Raw genomic sequence first — 10,326 nt, forward strand, 5'->3', positions numbered from 1 at the left:
AGGAAGCAGCTAAGCCACTTCCCATGTCTGGCAATAGTCTATTGAGCCAAAACAAGGGAGATTCTTTTTCTCCCTAATAAGCACCTCAGAGGTGGGTGGCTAAGCCCGTTTGGAGCAAGATGCCAGAACACAAAAGATACAATTCCAAAGCCAGGTCATTATCTGCAGAGCACCAAAGGGAGTGACTGGGCACCTCTCCACAGGTCCCCGAACCCCTGGCTTGTTGGGGAATATAAAAGGCTTGAGAAAGGGGAAAGAAACTGAGGATGCTTGGATTGGCTGTTCCTTCAGATTCTTCTGAGGTGACGAGGGTTTGGTTCTACCGTCCTCACCTTAGAGCAGATCTCACAGAGAACTGTGCACTAAAAAACAGAACTCAACTGAGGAAATTTTGAAGATCTTACTGGCTTTATTCAACAATTCAGGACTTGAGTATCGAGTATCATCCCATCTACTAGACAGAAAGGAGCTCCTAAGAGCTGCACAAAATAAAATGCTTCTGTAGGTAGAAGGGGGCAGGACAAGGGAGTTACTAGGAAAGAATGGATTGTTTCAGGCAAGGTCACCCTTCCTTTGGAGGACAGAAGGGGTCTGTCAGATTACCTCCCTAGTACTGATCAGGTAATTCCAAATTGACTGGCTTAATATTCCACTCCCAGGAAAGGTTGCAACTACAGTTAAGTTACTTTGGTGATGTGGGCTTAGCATAAGTGACTCCATTTTGGACTGTTGTCTCTTTCTCTAACAACTGACAAGTGGGGAAGCTAAAGAGGCCTGTGTCTGACAGATAGAGGAGGGCTGTGATGGGGTTAGCTACAAAGACACCCAGTGCTTCCTGTCAGTCTGATGTGGGCCACACAGGACAGCCACCCTCAAGGAGTGAATGGAATGGAGCCAGTGAGTGGGGCTGTAGGGGAATCACAGCAGAAGGAAGCTAGAGCCGGGTGCAGGGCCCCCATGGAGCTGAGGAAGGGGACACCAGGGCTGCCGCTTCCCCTCAGGGCAAGGGAACTTCAGGGATGAATCCTCAGAGATGGTAATCTCAGAGAAGGGCCCACAGAAGCGCTCAAGAGAAAGTCAGCTTCCGCATCTGATGGGGACAGAGAGCTACAGCCAGCTACAGCAGCACCTGTTCAAGACAAACCCTCCCCGTGGCTTTAGCACTCACCAGCCCACACCCTGGTCCTAAGGGATCAAGGGCACCCTAGCAGGCTGGTAAAAGTGAGATTCGGGAGGAAGCAGGAAAAGCATGAGGTAGAAAGAGAGAGAAGCCAGCCATGTGCCCCTGTCCACCTCAGACTCTGGGCCTAATACAGGTCTGGTGGCGGAGGGGAGATTCAATGTGAAATCAGGTTGAGTTCTATTAATTTGGGACCATTTTAATTCCAGAATTGCAACTGCATTTACGATTATAAATTAATTCAAACTGTTCCCAAGGGTAAGGACAAAAGTCATGGGTCTGCCAGAGTTTTCCTCTAGGACTAGAGAGATATTACCCCACTAAATAGTTTCCAGGGATGGTGGGAAAAAACAGTGGAATTCATTTTTATTACATCTAATGAACAGTGTGCTCAGCATAGCTGTTATAAGCAGGGTAAAAGTGCTCTAAGCAACAGGGGTTTATTTTTCTCACTTAAAAAGAACAGGGAGGCACGGAAGATGACTGGTTAGCCAGAGACAGGTAAGATTCCTCAAGGGAGGAACAACCTAAGACAGGCACAGTCGCAGGGGGGCCATCAGGTGAGAAATTGGGGATCAACAGAGGTGAGGCTTAGAACCTCACCCCCCCTGTTTTGAGAGAAATCTGCATCTGTGGATGTTTTGTTGCCCTTGTCTAGCTTGGATTAATACTTAGTCTATAGGCACAGACCTGATCATCTGCATTTGCCCTCTTATAGCACTAAACTATGTTTTCTACCTTTATCTTGCATCTACCTACCACTTCAGCATTTTATTAAAAAGAAAAATAATAATAATAATAATAAGGGAGAAATGTGGGATTCACATATAAATCAAGTATAAAAATCAAACGAATAATCATATTTGACCTGATTGTTTATAGTTCATGATGCGTGATCAAAACCAAAAGTTTCTGTGATATGACTGCCCTTGCACTGTTCACTATGTAAGAACTTGTTCGTTATGCTTCAGAAGATTGGAGACTATTGAGAATTAGGCTTGGGGTTGATTAACGATTGTGCATTGAGTCCCCTATACAGAATTTTATTGTTGTTAAAAATAAATAAATAAATAAAATTATCATTGAAAAAAAGAAGAACACGGAGGTAGTGGCTGCAGGGTTAGCTCATCAGCTCAGTGAAGGCCAAGGACCAGGCTCGTCCCATTCTTCTGCTCCGATAGCCTCAGTATATCAACGATGTCTCTTCCTCTGGCCACAGGATGGCTGCCGCAGATCCAGCCATCACATCCTCACAGAGAAAAACATGACACAAGTTGAAGGCTCTCCTCACTGCTTGCCTTTCACAGAGAGGAAAATCTACAAGGCCAACCTTATAACTCCTGAGCCAGAATGGGTCATATGAACACACCATGCCACACATTTCCTGAAGGAATAGTATGTATTTCCTTATCTTCTGACTCCTCCAACCTCTACAGAGTAAGTGCCTCCCTCCCATAAACTATGTTCAGTGAAATCATCAATTACCTAACTGCCAAAACCATATATTCCACAGCCATGGTCTTACTTGATTTCTGGATCAGTTGACACTGCAGTCTGCTTCCTGCTCTTTGAAGCTCGGTCCTACCTTAGGGGGTCTCCTTAACACCATGCTCCTTGGTCTCCTTTTCCTTCTCTACCACACTTCAGAGTTCTGTGGCTCCATTATCTCCATCCCACCTCCTTGCTACACATTCTCCACAGTTTCTGCTATCACCTGTGTGACATATACCGCCACACTTACATAGCTAGTACCTACCTCTTTTCTGAGCTATGGATTCAATTTTAAATTTCCCATAAAATACTTACACATGGATGTCCCTAGAAGCACCTCAAACTAAAAAGCCAATGTCCTTGTTTTTCTTTTGCACCAGATCTGTTCTTGCCGTCCTCTTTCTTTCCATTAAGTTACCACTACCACCTACCTAACTGCCCAGCCAGAAACCTCAGATTCAACTTCCTCTTCATTGCCACCATCCAGTCATGTCAATTCTACCTTCTAAATATATCTCAAATTTGTCATCTTTCCATCTCAACTGCCACTAGATTGGTTCTGGTTCAGTTTATCTCTGGACCATTGTAATAGCCTCTTAACTACCGCCCCTTTCCCTTTTTTCCTGCCATGTTTGAGGATATGATGCCTAGAATTGGGCAGCCATCTTGCAGCCATGAGGTGACAAGAGTGAGAACTAATGGCTGAGGACAGCAGTAGAAAATGGAAGAGGCTGGGTCCCCATCAGCTCTGTTGAGCCACTGAATCAATGCCAGGAATCATCTTCCTGTAGACTCCTTGTGGTGTGAGGACATAAATGTCTGTTCTGTTTAGCTCCTGTTAGTGGCTGCTAATTCAGTCATAAGGCATTTCTAAGTGACACAGGGGTGAAAGATGGAGGAGACAGTGTGAGCAAAACTTATGGCGTGTGGACATGGCAATCACTTGTAGTAACTTCAGTGTGAAATATATTTTTTGGTAGCTGAGGAAAAAACAAATTATTAAATATTTAATTTCTTATCATTGTTTCTAATGGGTAATGTGTTCAACAGATATCGTGCCCTCTCTATATATGAACCCTCACCCGACCCCAAGTTTGTTCCCTTTCACTTAAGACTGACTGTCACATCCTATGGTCACTAAGTCCCAGCCATTTCTGTGTCTGGGGAACCAGCGCAGTCCCTGAGTGCCGTCCTCCTTATTGCTAAGGTTGTAGCAGCCTCTAGGGGTTGCCATGGGTTACTGAGTGCTTGGCACCGTGTCTTGGATCCATTGAAAAGGAGAGCTCTCAATATTTCCTCCAGGTGTCCCCAGTGGGCAATATCGATCTGCTGGCTGGACCTCAGCGCCACCTCCGTCTGCTGACTGGGGCCTGGTGCTGATTAGGAAAGGTGTAAAGGAAGGAAACAGAACCTGTGGTCAGTCAGCTCACTAAGACCCACCTATGCTTGCTATATGCCAACTGTAAGTGCACGGGGGCACACACGCACCCATATATGCACATGCACAGCAAGCTGCTCTCAGTGAGGCACACGTTCAAGTCAGCGCCCCTCTGGTTGAAGCTCCCTGAGCATCCCCAGTTCTTCCCCGGGTCCCAACCTCCTCATTCTCCAAACACAAGCAAGTGAGGCCCTGAAGATCTGTTGCCAAGGGGCACCGAGCTTTTTCCTGAGACTGTCAGCCTGGGAGCTCCAGGCGGTCCTTCTCCCTCTCCTGCCCACGCTCCTACAACGCAGCCCCTCTGGTCACTGCTCCACATCCGCATGCTGTTCTAATAACTAGCTGTGTGTGTGTGTGTGTGTGTGTGTGTGTGTGTGTTCATTAAATATTTAGCATAGATCCTGGGATTCTCCCACTGCAGAGTCATAAACTCCTGCTCCAAAGGATGTCAAGGGAGTTTAACACACTGCTCCTACTTTCACAGAATTTTACCTTCACGTTGGGTAAATAAGACATGAACTCATGAAATAACTGGAAAAAAATCAAGTGTTAAATCAGAGATCGCAAATTGGTGGCCTGTGGGCTGAATCTAGCCCTTAAATGTGGCTTGTTTGCCAATAACAAATTTGGACAGCCATTTTTTTTCCCCAAATTTTTTTTATTCTAGTAAAATACACATACCATACTATTTACTATCTTAACCATTCTGAAGGGTACAGTCCAGTGGTATTATACATTCATATTGTTGTGTAACTGTCTCCACCATCCATCTCCAGAACTCTTTTCATTGTGCAAAGCTGAAACTCTGTCCCTAATAAACATTAACTTCCCATTCCCCTCCTCTCAGCCTAACAACCACCATTCAGCTTTCTGTCTGCTCTATGTACCTTGTATAAATTAAATCATGTAGTACTTGTCTTTTTGTAAAATAAAATAATAAGCCTGGATTATACCATTTAGCACAATGTCTTCAAGGTTCATCCATATTGTATTTATCCAAATATATCTATTAATATTCATCCCTTTCCTCTTTTTTTAAGGCTGAATAATATACCATTGTGTGTACAAACCACATTTTCTTATTCATTCATCTGTCAATGGACAATTGGGTTGCTTCCACCTTTTGGCTATGAGCATGGGTATACGATTATCTCCTTGAGACCCTGCTCCCAATTCTTTTGAGTACAGTTGACCCTTGGGTAACATGAGTTTGAACTGTGTGGGTATACTTTATGAGTTTTTTCAATAAATATACTGGAAAATTTGGAGATTTGCAATGCTTTGAAAAATCATTTTCTTTTCTCTAGCTTACTTTATTGTAAGAATACACCTTAGAATGCTTGTAACATACAAAATATGTGTTAACAGACTATGTTATCCCTGAGGCTCTGGTCAACAGTGGGCTGTTAGTAAAGTTTTTGCAGAGTCAGAAGTCATATGTGGATTTTTGACTGCACAGGGATTTGGCACCCTTCACTTCCTTGTTGTTCAAGGGTCAACTGTATTTTTCCAGCACTGAAATTGTCAGATTAGTTGGTAATTCTATGTTTAATTTTTTGAGTTTTCCACTGTGGCTGTAGCATTTTGCATTCCCACCAACAAGGGTCCCAATTTTTCCACATCCTCATCAACACTTATCTTTTGTTTTTTAATAGTAGCCATCCTGATGGGTGCGAGGTAGCCAGCATGGCTTAGAAGTTACTTTTAATTAATAACTAATTAAATTAACCAAAAAAATTAACCAATATTTAAAAATCAGATTTCCAGTTTTGTTTGCAAATCTAGGTTTCCAGCTTCTTTTGAAAAATTGGAACATTCTGGCAGCCCTGGGGCTTGTATTTGGCCCTCTCCCCACAGGCTCCTGAACACAGAGGGTGGGGGCAGGTGCCTGGCTCTCCTAGCATTGCTGCTTTATCCATGGTATGGCCAGGAAGGGAGATGATGTTTTCTGTATCCATCCTCAACTAGAGCTGAGAAAACTAAAGGCAGACAGGAAGGCTAGAAGTGTGTCTATTTTTTATTGATAGTGTGTATTGCTTATGTGTAATTTGCAAGCACCGTGCCTCTTGTACTTCACCACTTCACTGATGTAAGCTCTCTTGTTGGCCTCTGTAGGCATTTGGGTTCGTGATCCTTGGATTAAACTGTGGTGACTCCCAGCCACTAGGTTTTCTGAGATGCAGTTGCACTGTGAGCCAGGCTAATCAAAGGCAGCTGAGAAAGGAGGTTGCATTCCACCTCTGCCTTGAAGGATGATAAATTAGTTTGTTGCCATGACAAGTACTACAGTCTGGGTGCATTAAACAGCAGAAATTTAATTTCTCACAGTTCTGGATGCTGGAAGTCAGAAATCAAGGCGTCTACAGAGCTGGTTTCTGTGAAGCTTCTCTCCATGGCCTGTAGATGGCCATCTTCTCCCTGTCTTCACATAGTCTTCCCTTAGTACATGTCTGTGCCCTAATCTCCTCTTATAAGGATGCCAGTCATTTACCCATATGACCTCATTTTACCTTAGTTCCCTCTTTAAAGATCCTATCTCTGAACAGTGTTGTATTCTGAGGTACAGGGTCTAGGACTTCAACAAATGAATTTGGAGGGGATGCATCCAGCCCCTAACAGGTGGGTAGCACTAGGAAGGAGTCAAGAAAAGGTGCAGTGGGCATGTATTTTGTTATCTTCTCAGCACCTGTATTAGTGTCCTATTTCTACTGTTAACAAACAGACCTAGATTTGTTGTTTCAAACAATGCACATTCATTTTCTCACAGTTCTGGAAGTCCTAAAATCAAAGTGTTGGCAGAGCTTCCATCCTTTTGCAGGCAATAGGGCAGAATCTGTTCTCTGGCTTTTTCCAGTTCATGAGTTTGCCGGTGTTCCTTGGCTCGTGGCCCTCATTTCTCTCACCTCTGCTTCCACCATCGCATCACTGTCTCTGTCTCTGATTCGCCTACCTCCTTCTTAAAAAGACCTTCTGACTATATTGGGCCTCCCTGGATAATGCATGATTATCTCTCCAGCTCAAGATCCTTAACTTCATCACATCTGCAAAGCCCGTTTGCCATGTGAGGTAACACATTCACAGTTCAAGGATTAGGACATGGATGTCTCTGGGGAGCCATTGTTCTATCTCCCATGGCACCCTTCCCTTCTTTGCTACTCCAGCCTTGAAGATCTAGGGGGGAGCTATCCATCGGCACCACCCAAGCTGGCCCAGTCTGAGTCTTTTGAGGGGCCTCCTCTTTAGTGGCAAAGCAATGCAACTTGGATCTGGATTTGTCAGAGAATAAACTTCCTGTAAGGTTGAGGTTTTAGTCTGTACTTACAGAGGTGGAAACAGGACAGATGGAGAGTCCTGCTAGCTAGATGGAGACTGTGCTAGAGTCACCACAGTTTAATCCAAGGATCACGAACCCAAATGCCTACAGAGGCCAGCAAGAGAGCTTACATCAGTGAAGTGGTGAAGTACAAGAGACACGGTGCTTGCAAATTACACATAAGCAATACATACTATCAATAAAAAATAGACTCACTTCTAGCCTTGCTGGACTCTCCATCTGTCCTGTTTCCACCTCTGTAAGTACTAGCTGGTTCCATTTCCTGAGGCCAGCAGCTTAGAGACCAGTATATCCTCCATTTATTTGTTTCACTTGGGTTTCTGTCCCTGGAAATCAAAATCATATTGACACACACAGAAGCTATTTGAATGAGGGCAAGGCACTGGGTGGGTGAGGGGGGAGAGAGCAAGAGCAGAAGTGCCTCTTTTTTGAAGCTAATGAAGCTTAAGCTTCAAGACAACTCATCACATGAGTTCCTTCACAGCCCTAGGTGAGAGTTATGTTCACTTGTTTTTGCAAAATTTTCAGGAGATGCATTAGCTGCAGTTATTAAGATAACATCAGTCTCTTTACATTTCAATTTCTCCTGTATTAGTTCCTCCTTATCCCCAGCTTTGACATGACCATGGGCATTTTTGAAAGCCAACTAGGGGGAAATTGAACTAAGGATACATTTACTGTGTATTAAATGCAATAGATTTATATGACTTCCAATTGTTTTGTTAAGTTTGCTGGTGGCTGGATGTAAGAATGTTTTTTAGAATATTTCCATTGCCCTGATTCACTGAGCCTGGTGATAAGAAGTTGCAGGGTTTGGCAGTTGCATCATTATATGAGTGTGTCTCACAGTGATTGCCACCAGAACTCTATGGTGAGTGGAGAAGAAACAAATTGGAAACATGCAGAGTCAAAAGTTGGTCTATGGAAAAATTTTTCCAATCATCAGACATTCCAATCATCCAAGACATCAGACATGTAAAATTTTTAAATGGGGATTAAATCCTTGACTTCTGGTAGAAATTAGATTTCTCCCCTGTCAGAAATATACCAGATAAAGTTGCATAGACATACCATAGATTTTTTTCTTTTTTGATGAAAATCGTGCAAAGTGGAATATATCAGGATTCCTGTGGATTTCATCCTGTAAAATTAAAACAACAGTGAATATGTCATATGTCTGCATGTGAAGGTACCTGAATCAGGCATTCCTAACATACCGAACTATGTCTTAGCGAGACATTACCAATAACAGGCTGTGAAGCTAAGATAAACCTTTCTAAATGATCAACCATGCTAGAAAAAGCCTGAAGTGTCTTTCTGTTCCCTCTAAGGATACTGGTATTTCAAACTAACTGTCATATATAAGAGATAATCAAAGACTATGCAACCAAAGAGGAAGGAAAAACATATTTTAGAAGTGTGTAAGACACTTAATCACCACAAACTAATCTGTAATTTTTCTTTATTTTGTTTTTCTGGTGTTTTCTGACTTTTAAAACTTTGTAATATGATATATTTTCTCTTTCTATTTGTTTTCAAATTTAATTTCATAATTTGGCATCATTTTCTTTAGAAGAATAAACACTGTTCAGGGCCCAGTAACCCTGGATCAGCCCCCATGCATAGGCTACAAGGAAGAGATGGGAACGGCCAGCCTGCCTGGAACAGAGGCGGAGAATGGAGGAATCAAGGCAAGCAGGAAGAGAGGGAGGGAGGTGGGGGATGCCGACGATGGAGGCATAGAGAGCCAGGCGAGGTGAGGGAAGGCCTATTGAGTTGACAGAGGGTGCATGGTGTGTTCCTGTAATAGATTGTGACATGAGAGCGGGTTCCTTTTCTCTGGGAGCACATGCTATCCAGCTGCCTTAACCTTCTGCACCTGTAATGAGTGGAGGGATGATTAAAGACCAAAACAGGTGGTACGTTCCAGAATTCTGAAAAAGAGTCAAAAAAATGTCACTGTCTGAAGCAGAGATTTATGAGTGCCAACATCAAACAAATGAGGTTTATCACAATTTGGATGCTTCCCTTTGGGAAGCAAGGAATAAGATAGCCTCTCACTTCATCAGGAGTTGAGAGTACCCTAAAACCCCAGCAGGGAAGCACCAATTTAAATCAACTAACTAATGAAAGATACAGTCTCTAAGAATACTCATAATCACATAATGGCATATGATAAAGTATTTAAAAAGCAAATTAAAAGGTGGCAGTCTCACACACACACACATAGATGAATAAATTAGACTTAAATAATTGTAATGCAGAAAACATGATGGTTTTTATCCAAAGATAAATGACAGGGAAAAATATTTGTAACTCATATCACAGCCAAAGATTAATTTTCCTAAGATATCAGAGTTCCTATGAATTGGTTTTTTTTTAAAGACCAACAATCTAAAAGAAAAATAGGTAGTTGATGAGACAAATGCCTCTCAGACATGTGGAGAAAGATTAAATCTTATTCACAGTAGGAAAATGCAAAATAAGATTACAATGCAATATCTCACTTCAACTATCAGATTGGCAAAGATAAAGGGAAGTTTGGTAAAGTTGGGGGGAAACAAGCTCTCTCTTAAATTGTTGGTAGGAATGCAGATACAATTTCTGTAGAGAGCAATTTGGCACCATTTATCTAATTACAAGTGCATACAGCCTTTGTCACATCTCTGACACCCAATGAGATGGTATATTTCTTCCCTACATATATGTATGACAGTAACAATATTATACACTGTAGTGATAATAGTGTAACTTCATTCGGGTACCCCGACCCAATACCAATGTGTGTAAGTATGTGTGAGGGGTTTTCCCACACTTACTTACACCAAGCAATTCTCAGACACCAGCAGGGTGTTGGAGAACTCAATTCCGATGCCATCTGCC

This window comes from Manis pentadactyla, chromosome 10 (assembly GCF_030020395.1).
Source record: "Manis pentadactyla isolate mManPen7 chromosome 10, mManPen7.hap1, whole genome shotgun sequence".
Lineage (NCBI taxonomy): Eukaryota > Metazoa > Chordata > Mammalia > Pholidota > Manidae > Manis > Manis pentadactyla.